The sequence below is a fragment of the Zingiber officinale genome, chromosome 6A (genome assembly GCF_018446385.1).
Source record: "Zingiber officinale cultivar Zhangliang chromosome 6A, Zo_v1.1, whole genome shotgun sequence".
Classification (NCBI taxonomy): domain Eukaryota; kingdom Viridiplantae; phylum Streptophyta; class Magnoliopsida; order Zingiberales; family Zingiberaceae; genus Zingiber; species Zingiber officinale.
In genome coordinates this window covers 150,542,899-150,553,504 of record NC_055997.1, presented here as the reverse complement: position 1 = coordinate 150,553,504, position 10,606 = coordinate 150,542,899, and the positions used below count along the sequence as shown (strand labels likewise).

Genomic DNA, 10,606 nt, shown 5'->3' with positions numbered 1-10,606 from the left:
AGCTCGACAAGGCCCACTGCAAGACACTAACGATTTCGTTCGAATCGTCGATTCGCCATCATCCATCGCCGGAGAGCCGCCATGGCTCCTCCGCTGGAAGTGGCCATCTGGTCTTCCCCACGATTTCCTGCGTATGAGGTAGTTGGTGCATGATCCTTCAATTTTTCCTTTGGGTACTCTCATTACGGCACCGTCATCTGCGAGGATTCCGAGGCCGGAGTAGGAGACGAATGCGAAGGTTCATCGGTGATTACCTTTCTGGATCTCACAACTACTCAAACCAAAACTTGATGTAAAGGAGCTTGCTTACCCAATCTAGCTGTCATGCAACCACAATTTTGTGATGTAGCTGTTACATGATGCAACCAGAACATCCTCTCTTTCTTTTCCCGAATAGTAAGGTGGACATGATGCACGAGTAGAAAATAACATTAACAGAACTTGCAAGTTACAAAATAGATATTCCTACTTCATTGGAAAATATCTACTTTATGTGTTTTTTGGAACAATCATCAAAGTCCTGTGATAATGTTGTTGACATTTCCTAACTTTTCCGTTGTCATCATTGGATTTGAAAAGTTCTTGAAGGTCTTAAAAGAATCTGCAAGATTTGGCACCCTTAATTAACAGATGTACCAAATATTAATGTCAAGCCTAGAACATCTCAACAACCTTTACCTGCTTTATCACCAACTCCTGTGTTCTCATTCTGCTGTCTCATACACATGTTAAACTAGATCTAGCTGATGTGTACCTTTACTAACTCTGCCAATTTCTAGCACTATGTACTTCTTGTAGTTGCTCAAATGAGTTTGATTTCATAAGCACAAGTACTTGAGTACTGTCTGCAGCCAAGATGAATGCAGATGCCCAACTTCTTTTAAAATACCTGTTTTGGCTATATCTACTTCTTGGAGCTTGTGGAGCAATCATGAGATGAAACATCATCTTTCTAGATCTCCAAGTTATCTGTGGATGTATTTTCTGAGAGTCAATCTTCAAGAGGTGATTTTGAAATTTCAATGATGCTTTTTACCCTGTAATTTTGTAAAGGCCTTCTCTTCAAGTTATGTCTTTAGCGCCACAAAAGTCGTCCTAGCATCACTGACAATACCAATCATAGGGAAATGATTTTTTTGAACTAGTTTAGCTGCTCATAATTGCTCATTCCAATCAATATAACAAGTTCTGAGCATGAAAGGGAAAGGTGCTTCTATTGTTGTATCACAGCTGATGGCTGGTATCCCAAGGTTATCACATGAGGTAATGTTATGAACACAGAAATTCATTATGATCAATCCACCATATTTCTTGCTAAAAGATTCATTTTCTAATGTTAGTTGAGAAATGTGCTTGGAGTTATACATTGTGCATTAAATTCTATTTGGTGGTATATTTTTGGATGCTAATTGTTGGTTAGGGGAGCCTTGACACACATTTTGTATTCCTTTTTTATGTTTATGATTCAGCTTTTGATTTGGCTCTCTTGTGTGAATTATATCTTATCATAGCACCATCTGAATGATTGTATTGTTCTTTCCATGTTGATCTATATTAGCTTTACAGTCTAGTCAAGGACGATGGATCTTTTTTGAGTGAATAGTAGAAGGATCTTTCTCAGTTCCATCTATCGTCATTACCATCTTTATTCTAGTTGACCAGCTGTAATCTCTTTGTTGTGAGCTGCATGTGCACTTATTCTTTTTAATTAACCATTGCCAGCCAATTCAAGGATTTTAGGCTGGTGCAGTTGGTTCATGCAAGGGTGTTGTTGCCAATAGGTCTAGGGTCGATTTTCAGCGAGTGCGGAATGCCCCGCTTGCCTCAACCCCTCCTTGCATGAGCTGTTGTTGTCGGGCAAAGTCTCCCGTAATTTACCTCCCTTCTAGACAGTGGGGCCATCGAGGTGACGATTTTATCTTTTTTTTGCTTGCAAAGGATTTCATATTCTATATCTTATTCCTCCTTGTTCATCTTATCTTAGGGAGACACATGGAAAGATGAATATTACTTTTTCTGTGACAACAATCGCTCAAATAATAATGATGGGTCTCAAGCAGTTATGATCCACGAAGATGATTTTGTATCAGCAATGCAGTCCCTGCAGCTGAAACCCCTCTGCATAACAATGCTCATCTCCCTTGCCACTTCCATCCAGCATTCCTACCTCAAAACAGAAGCCATTGGCTTCAAGTTGGTCCCGATTCCCTTCCATAATCTTCATCGCTGTCCTGCACGTGCCCATCAACAACTCCTATGGATACAATACATATTTGAGACATCTCAAGAAGTTGCATTTCGTCAAAGTAGATAGCAGTTGCAGTGATCTGATACATCTTCCAAAGCAAAGTAACATTGGAACTTTTGGTTCTTAAAGTACAAGGAGAGAACTGTGACTTCTTACTGTTTTGTGTTTTTGATGGCCGCAATAGAATGCAATGCTGCAACTTGTTGTGTCTGTGGTTCTGTCCTCAGTCAGTGCTAGAACAGTGAATGTAAACAGATCTGTACTATGTATTATGTGGAAATAAGTGAATGCACTTTAAAGTCTTAAGGTATTTGATTGTGATATTTGGAGACAACATTGCAGTGACAATGCTGGTAAGCAATTATGCAAGATTCTCTCACAAGTTGCATGTTGCTGGGTCATTGACTTGTTAAGATTTTGTCCCTTGCCTTCTGTTATGATGCTTGCTTCATTTTTTAACAACGACTTTCATGACCATATCAATATACCATCACTCCAATAGTGTGTGGTTTAATCTGCAGGACTTTTGAAATGGCTGTGCCTAGCCAAGTGGCTGTTGGAATCAACTTAAATGTGCATATTGTGAACAGGGTGCCCCTTAAGGTAAAATTAGAAGTATTTGATTTCAAGTGATATGACATATGTTATCTTAAAATTATACACTACATTTTTAGGCTCCTAAGACATCTCCAAACAGTCTCCTGAAGAAACTACTGAACCACAGAGTCATATTATAGCCACAAGAGAACATTTTAAATTACATGGAAATTAATGAGTGACCAATTCATTGGTATCTAGGGCAGCACTACCATCTCTTTCTGGTTTCTAGTTGGAGAAGCATGGTCGGCGGGTCTGATTTGCTCATCTTGAGTAACTCCCTGCTTCATCACATACTCCCATCTGGATTGCAGGAGGTAGAGAAAGGCCATGAATGAGACTTCTGCAGTGAAAAGGACAGCCCACAAGCTTACAATTGATGAGGTCTTCTCATGGAAGGTGTGCAGGCCAATGAAGATGTTTGCTATGCCCAACACACAGACTCCAGTTCCAAGCAGCCAATGCACCAGGTACCACAAGCTCCTGGTTTTCATCCCCCTGATAGGAATTCGTTACTTTTTTAAGTTAGAAAACAAGCATGTGCTAAGAGTTGATTAAAGATTAGAGTGGATGATTTTTATTATTTATTATTAAGTGAATGGTTCAAAAATACCTTCTAGGCCTCACAAAGGCGATTAGAGGTTGAATCCAAATGAGTCCATATAGAACCAACCCAATTTTCTGGTGAGTGGTGAGTGTTGTTGAAGGAGTTCTCAAAGTTGATTAGTGAAAGAACAGCTGCAACAGTAGCAAGTAGGATTGCCAGAATCTGTAGAATGATGCATTGAGAATAGCTTTAGCATCAAGTAAAATTCAGTAATTTCTACTTAATTGGAAAACTGAAATGAGCAGTAAATTTATTATAACCATTGAATCTTAATGTTTAATACAATATTGACAATTTTCAGTTTCTGTTAGAATACTTTGTATTGAAGACTTGGAATCCTGAATAGTCACAGTTTGTAGCAAGAACGAACTGGAGTTTGCTGACCTGAACAGTTACATGAGTGTAGAACAAAACCTTGACCATTTTAATTGATTTAGCACTCTCCGACATTCTGATAATGACCACCCCTAGTGGCATTAAGAAACCAAGTGAAGCCCACAGCAAGAATCCATGAATTTTGATATGGATTGATAACTCTGGTGTCAGCTGCAGAGTAATTGCTTATAAGTTCATCAAAAGACATTTTTCAGCACCATGAACAAAAAAAAGAGCAAGAGAACAACTGTTTCATACCTTTAGAGGATTAGATTGATTTATCATATATATTTTCTTGAGCTAATTTAGAAATGTTTTTCAATGAGTCTGCAAATAGAATAAGAGTAATGGCTAGAGCTTACAAATTTGTCTATAAGGAATCCTTTATTGGCAAAATGCAAACAAGATGCCATACCTTGTAAGAAGTGGAGCGAAGGTCTTTAAACTAAGAAAACCCTCTCTTCAGATGCACAACGCTCAAAAAAATAGATAACCAGTGGAGATAATTTAAGAGGAAACAAAGCTGAAACTTTCACTAGTTCTTCATAATATGCATTTGCATTTTATATAGCTTGAAGATGACTACAGGAATCTCAAAAGTGATGAAACTATTGGAAATCTCTATAGAGCCCTAGGCGAGGACTGGAATAAGAAGCTTTGGCCTAGCTCTATTAGTTTATTAAATAATTAAAATACATGTCTATCATTGTTTCAACGGATCAATCATAGTAGCCGAAAGTGAAATGGAGTTTAGTTGTAATATAACATCTTGAGGTCTTCAATGTTCAAGCTCATTATGAACACTTTATTTAAGTGGTTCCAATATAAGAATCTTACATTCTGGTGATGTCAATGTGAGGTGTATGGTCCATGAGCAGGAAAAGAGAAATGTGCCACAAGAACTCTTGATGTAAAAGTGCTCAGGGCACCCCTTGGTGACTCTGTCAGTCCCTCTTGTATTTCTGAAATGAATTGCTGACATTAAACTGGTGTGTAAATGGGTTGTGTTTGAAGATGTGTTCTTGTACATAGATCATCATTAAAGTTGATATGGATATCTACGAGAATTCAAGTATGTCGGGAAATCTAGGGACCTTAAATTACTGCCAATTTTTTTTCAATTTCATAAACTACGTTAGCTTTAATGTCTTAACTTTATCCTAATGATCACTGGAGTCTCCTGACGTATTGATTTTATCGGTTCCTTCAATAAAGATTGAGCAATGATGCATGGAAAAGCCGTCAAGCTACGAGGGTCGGAGGTAAAGTATTGCTTATGAAAGAAGAATAATTATGTGATTCTTCCACTCAAACACTGATGTGACAAAAGCTTAATGGTTGACACAAGTTTACATCTTCCATGCAGGATTCGTCCACCTTTCTTTGCTGTTATGCCGATTTGGCTTTGGAGCAGCACTTTCTGGTCTGCTAACATAATGATGTCGAGTAGGTGAGTCTAAATCCACCAACTTGTTTCATTTGTTCCTTCTCACAGCGTCAACCTTATAAGAATGAACCCTCCACTGTGTGACATTTTTTTCTCCCAGTGATAAAGTCGACAACCCACATGCATGCATTCTTCCTTTTCCAACTAATAATCATTGTTTCTTAGAAAGAAGACTTATCATTTCTCTTCTGGTAGGGTTCTTTTTAGAGCAAATACCCAAATCGACCACTCTGTCAATAAATATTTCTGAGTTTAGGCCTCTTGTTTGGAAATGGTTAAATCAAGGCTCCTCTTAGCCTGTTATATCAAAATATTTGTTTGGCTCAAGAAGTTTGACGAAACAAATTGATGGACTTAAGATTATATATTTTTTTAATCCTTATCGCCACCTTAGGAGTGGGATGATGCACAAAAATAATATAAATTTACACAATTTGAATCTTAATCAACAATTCAACTAATCAATGCCAAGATCATGCAACTCCACCATCTTCATCTCACTTGCTCGCTATCATAATCTTTGTCATGACTGAAGTTGACACCTTCTTCTTAGGTATTAATGACATTCTCCAAAGGGAAATTGAGATGAGCTCTCGGTCCTTTGATCCTCAAGGCAGCTCTGTCATAGGCAACGGCAGCTTCTTCAGCAGTGTTGAATGTTCCAAGCCAAACTCTAGCACCCTTTCTCGTAGCATCTCTTATCTCCGCTGCAAATTTGCCCCAAGGTCTCCTCCTCACCCCTCTGTAATGCCTCATATCATCTTTTTTTGATGTAGTGTTGATATTATCGTTAGGGGTAGAATTAGAGTCTGTGTTAAGCTTATTAGAACTAGGTGAGGCGAGAATGGAGGCATCATTGAGCAATTCCTCCCATACCTCAGCTCCCATGGAGATCCACCTACCAAGGCTTGGAAGCCTTTGCAAGAGTTGAAGGTTGTCGTTGGTTGTTTGGAGGCCATCTTCCTCATCTTCTTGCGTTTGGCATGGCTTATGTTGCATGGATCTATCAGTGCTAGTGCCACTAGTGAAACTAGCCCACACATCCTCCAGAATCATTTGGTTGTGCTTCGATTTGTCGTCCATATGGGCAGAAAAAACAATATAGAAGAGTTGGAAATGAGTCCAAAGAATTGAAGAAGCTCACGAGGTATATGTCAATCGGCTATAGAACTTGCAACAAGCTATGAATTGATGCATCAATCAAGATTGGGTGTTAATAGAGTAACAAATGTGGTTTTAGGATGTAGAAGAACTTGTGCGAATTAATGAGAGTTAATGCCTCTATATCGGAAGGGAGTAGAGGTTGGGGTATAGAAGATGTTTCGAGGATGAAAACAACTATCGTAAAAGAGAATTTGTGTAGTTGGATGAGAACAGGAGAATATTTATAGAATGGAAAATGACAGCAAATAAACAGCTCAAGGATTCATTTACAATCATTGAGCAAATTCTTTTAAGTAACTTGAGTTTGAGTCCAAGAATCCACAAATTGAGAGAGGTCATTTAAAGGGAACTTCTTCTTCTTTTGTTTTTTTTTTAAAAGAAATATTCGTAAGGTGAATATTTAGGATTTAATTTCATTCGCATCCTCATTTTTGTTTATCTACTTGCTTATTTATCTTCTTCTTTGATTTTGAAATTTCTATACGTTTTATTATTATTTTTAGAACATGTGACTTGAAAAGTTTTAATAAAACAAATATTTACTACTGTTTTTTACACTTTTAGATTTATCAAAATTGATTAATGTTATAAATATTTATTTATTTATTCTTAATTTCCATGGATTCATTTTATTTTGCTAAAAAATTTGAAAAAAAAAAAAAGGAGACATTTTCACTGAACTTTTCTCCAGGAGCGGCCCACAGTAAAGTCCTTTGTTTTTGCGTACAAATTAAGAAGCGACATGGTTGACTTTTTAATTTTATTTATGGAAAAAGGTAATCTAGTGTTGCTTTGTACAAAAGTCAACATCTAATGAGCTCTGGGTTTAGGAGAGTCTATGCATAATTCTGGCTCAGTTCAAATTTTAAATATTTAATTATGCTGATTAATTATAAAAGTGTTGACTTGTTTCGATCCCTTAATTAAGGCATCAGTTTGAGAAACTGAAGTTGAAGCTGAAGAAAAGAAAATGAATTGATTTCTTCAATTAACCTCAATCCACTGTGGCTAAATTAATTTCTCATAAAAAAAAAACATAGTTCCATGTATCTTTCCAATCCTTAGCTTACAAGGGAATTGTTAGGGAAGACATTCCTTGAACATTTCCATATTCCATTAATGGTCTTCCCTTGCATTTGACAAGTTTGGTACATTAAATATTTCTCATCAAAATACTTCTTTAAATTTCTAGGTATTTAAGCAATGAGTTTTTCTAAAGTACAATTGACGGTGAGCAAATGTAAAAGATGTCAACTAGCTCGTTTGATAAAGATTTTCAAAAGTTTGTCAAGTAATAAATTCCAAAATATTATTTATATATTTTAGAATGATATTTGCTATACTTCTGCAATGCAACTAGAATAAATAGAGGTTTGAAAGAAGCAAGGCACACCTAAAACATTGATCTAAGTTTGGAAGTTCAGTTTGTATAACACTAGTAAGACTAATACAAAAAACTAGTGTAGATATCAATGAGTTGTTATTTGCAGTTATTTTGAATTTGTGACAAAGTTAACCACCAACAAGTGGATCACCTTTGAATACAAGAAAATTAAATCTTATAACAATAAGGGTACGTTTGGTTCAAGTTATCATGTATAATTTTAGTTATGTGATTATCAGGTAATCGCATAATTAAGATTATGGGGAATAAAACATAACTAAATGTTGTTTGGTTCAATCTAGGTAATGCAACAAAAATTTATTTGTTTGAAGGTTTTAATGAATAACTTAGTTTAATATTTTACTATATTACCCTTAGTTACAAAATCAACTATACATAATATTATTTTTATTATTTAAACTCTATTAAATTTTATTATATTTTCACGTTTTTCTTTATTTTTATATATATTTTTTTAATTTTTAATTTTTAATTTTTTTTAAATTTTGTTTGTTTTTATGTTTTTTCTTTTTTTTCCATTTTTTTATTTTTTAAAGTTTTTTTATTTTTATTTTTTTATTTTTTTTATTTTTTAGGTTTTTTTGTTATTTTAATTTTTTATGTTTTTTACATTTTTTCTATTTTTTTAATGTTTTTTTAACATTTTCTAGTATTTTTTACTTTTTTAAAAAAAAATACGTTTTTTCTTCTTTTTTTTTTATGTTTTTTTTCTATTTTTTTATGTTTTTTTTTACATTTTTTTTATGGTTTTTTTAAATTTTTTTATTTTTTATTATTTTTTATGATTATTTAAATTTTTATATTTTCCATTTTTTTCTTTACGTTTTTCTTTTTTTTCACATTTTTTTCTTATCCGAGGATATTTTGGGTAAAAAAAAATTTGTTAACTCCAGAATCAAGAAAAACCTTAGTTTTCATAGGTTTTCCAATTCCTGGTTGCATGCTCCTTTTGCTGATGTGTCAGGTATAGAACATTACTTAAGAATTATCAATTACTTAAATTAAATAGGATTTTTATTGATAATTTTGAATGGATAACTAAGATTATAAGAATAACTAAGGTGTTTTGTTTTTTCAGAGAGACCATTCAAATCCTCATGCAGTTGAAATTGGCTTAGAGCTTTGAGTTTCATGGCCATCACAACTCTTTTGAGTTTTTTTACCTTTAGCTCTTCCAATCTTCTAGTCAAAACCTCCTCATTTTGTTTCAATGCCTGCAAGTATGACCATAACATAAGCCCAAATGCAAAGGCATTTATCAAATTCAACCATCAACAAACAAAGCGAGCAACGGAGCAGATGTTCGACAAATGACTCTTTACAAGGCGAGAAACAACAGTTGACAAAGGGATGATAGTTGAATGAATAATGAATTGCAGTGATTTAGGAGAGAACAGATACACATGAATTGATAAGGTTTAACATAGGTTCGATCATTGACAAAGCCAGCTAAACCCTACAATGATGATGCTTATAGCATGAAACGCACAAAAGAAAGATTGGCAGCGCAAAATATGTTAATAAATAAGAAACCGACTATCTCCGAATTGACTAAGAAAGGGATAATAAATAGAAAATGCCCCTTAATGTTTACTGAATCCATGACACAGGTAGGATTAGAGATGATTATGAAAGTTCTTTTTTGGCAAGATACTAGTGTATCCAAGGTAATCGATGAGGAAGTGGATGCTAATTAGCAGCCATTTGCATGCTCACATTAAGCATACTAACAGAGTTTTGGCACCCAAATGCAATTTTGAACTCAAAGACAGAGAAGGAATCTTGACACAACAAATACTTGTGAAACCATAGTTGAGAAATCACTTTCTTTCAAAGCTAATATAGTGGTAAATGATCCTCCATTGTTAATCACAGAAAGAACTGGCAGCGTCAGCACTTATCCAAGAGGATACACGAAAAACACCAATCAAATAGAAAACTTGGCAAAGATATCTTATTCTGTCCGAATGAGGGAAGCTGCCAAGTTGGAGAGTGGGGGATGGGGTGACTACTGACTGGAGGAAGACCTCAATCCTGCAAAACAAAATCAAACTAGGGAAGGAGTCCCTGGCGTTGACCCTCCGACGCTTAAGTTAAAATTAGGAAGAAAGAATGAGTAATCAAGAAATAGATAAATCTTGTCTTTCCTCATACCTAACGTACCCTTTTATACCCTTTGTGATCGTTCATCTGTCCTTATTTAATAATATTAATTGCCAGAGGAAGACTTCTTTGTCTTGATTTCTGTGCATTAATGATAAATGGAGTATTCTTCTTTGTCTTGGCTTCTTCATATTTAATGACGGACGGAGTATTCTCTTTTGTTTTCTCATCCCCTCCTACGTAATGTCATTCCTTGCGTCGGACGGACGGTCCAAACGGCTTATTTTCCTGCCGACCGAAACAATCGACTACATGTTCATCCATTCGTCCGATCCACCCATGATGTTCATTCGTCTGATCGGCCGGGTGATCCGCTCAGCCATTCATTTGCTGACCGGGATAACTAGATAGCCACCTTTGGCCGAGGCTCTTTCCGTAAGCCTCGGCGTTGACCGCCTTGACTTTGATCGACACAGTGTCAATTGACCTGTGACAGGTGGGCTCCCCTTTATCGCCGCATCACAAGTCTTCCCCTCAAGTCTAGTCGAAGGAGGGTACAGGTCCGACTGACTGAACAACTGGTTTCGTTAACGATTTCTACGTCTGATCTGAGTGTTCGGTCCCTAATATCTTATTGGCGCATCAACTAACGTCAGTCGG

The 10,606-nt window shown here is 35.8% G+C and overlaps 1 long non-coding RNA gene and 1 pseudogene across 4 annotated transcripts; one reads left to right on the top strand and one right to left on the bottom strand.

Annotated features, from left to right (window-relative positions):
• Window positions 1-14: 14 nt before the first annotated feature.
• LOC121998786 lies at window positions 15-6,841 on the top strand. Of its 4 annotated transcripts, none has more exons than XR_006116598.1 (8): window positions 16-401; window positions 1,723-1,906; window positions 1,985-2,601; window positions 2,770-2,851; window positions 3,160-3,315; window positions 5,043-5,089; window positions 5,194-5,277; window positions 5,828-6,836. It is a non-coding gene; the product is annotated as an uncharacterized LOC121998786 (long non-coding RNA). The 4 variants fall into 4 exon arrangements; XR_006116597.1 differs by having other exon boundaries at window positions 16-1,005; XR_006116595.1 differs by having other exon boundaries at window positions 15-1,906; window positions 5,828-6,841.
• On the bottom strand, window positions 2,867-4,446 carry LOC121998785 (annotated as a pseudogene).
• Window positions 6,842-10,606: the final 3,765 nt, after the last annotated feature.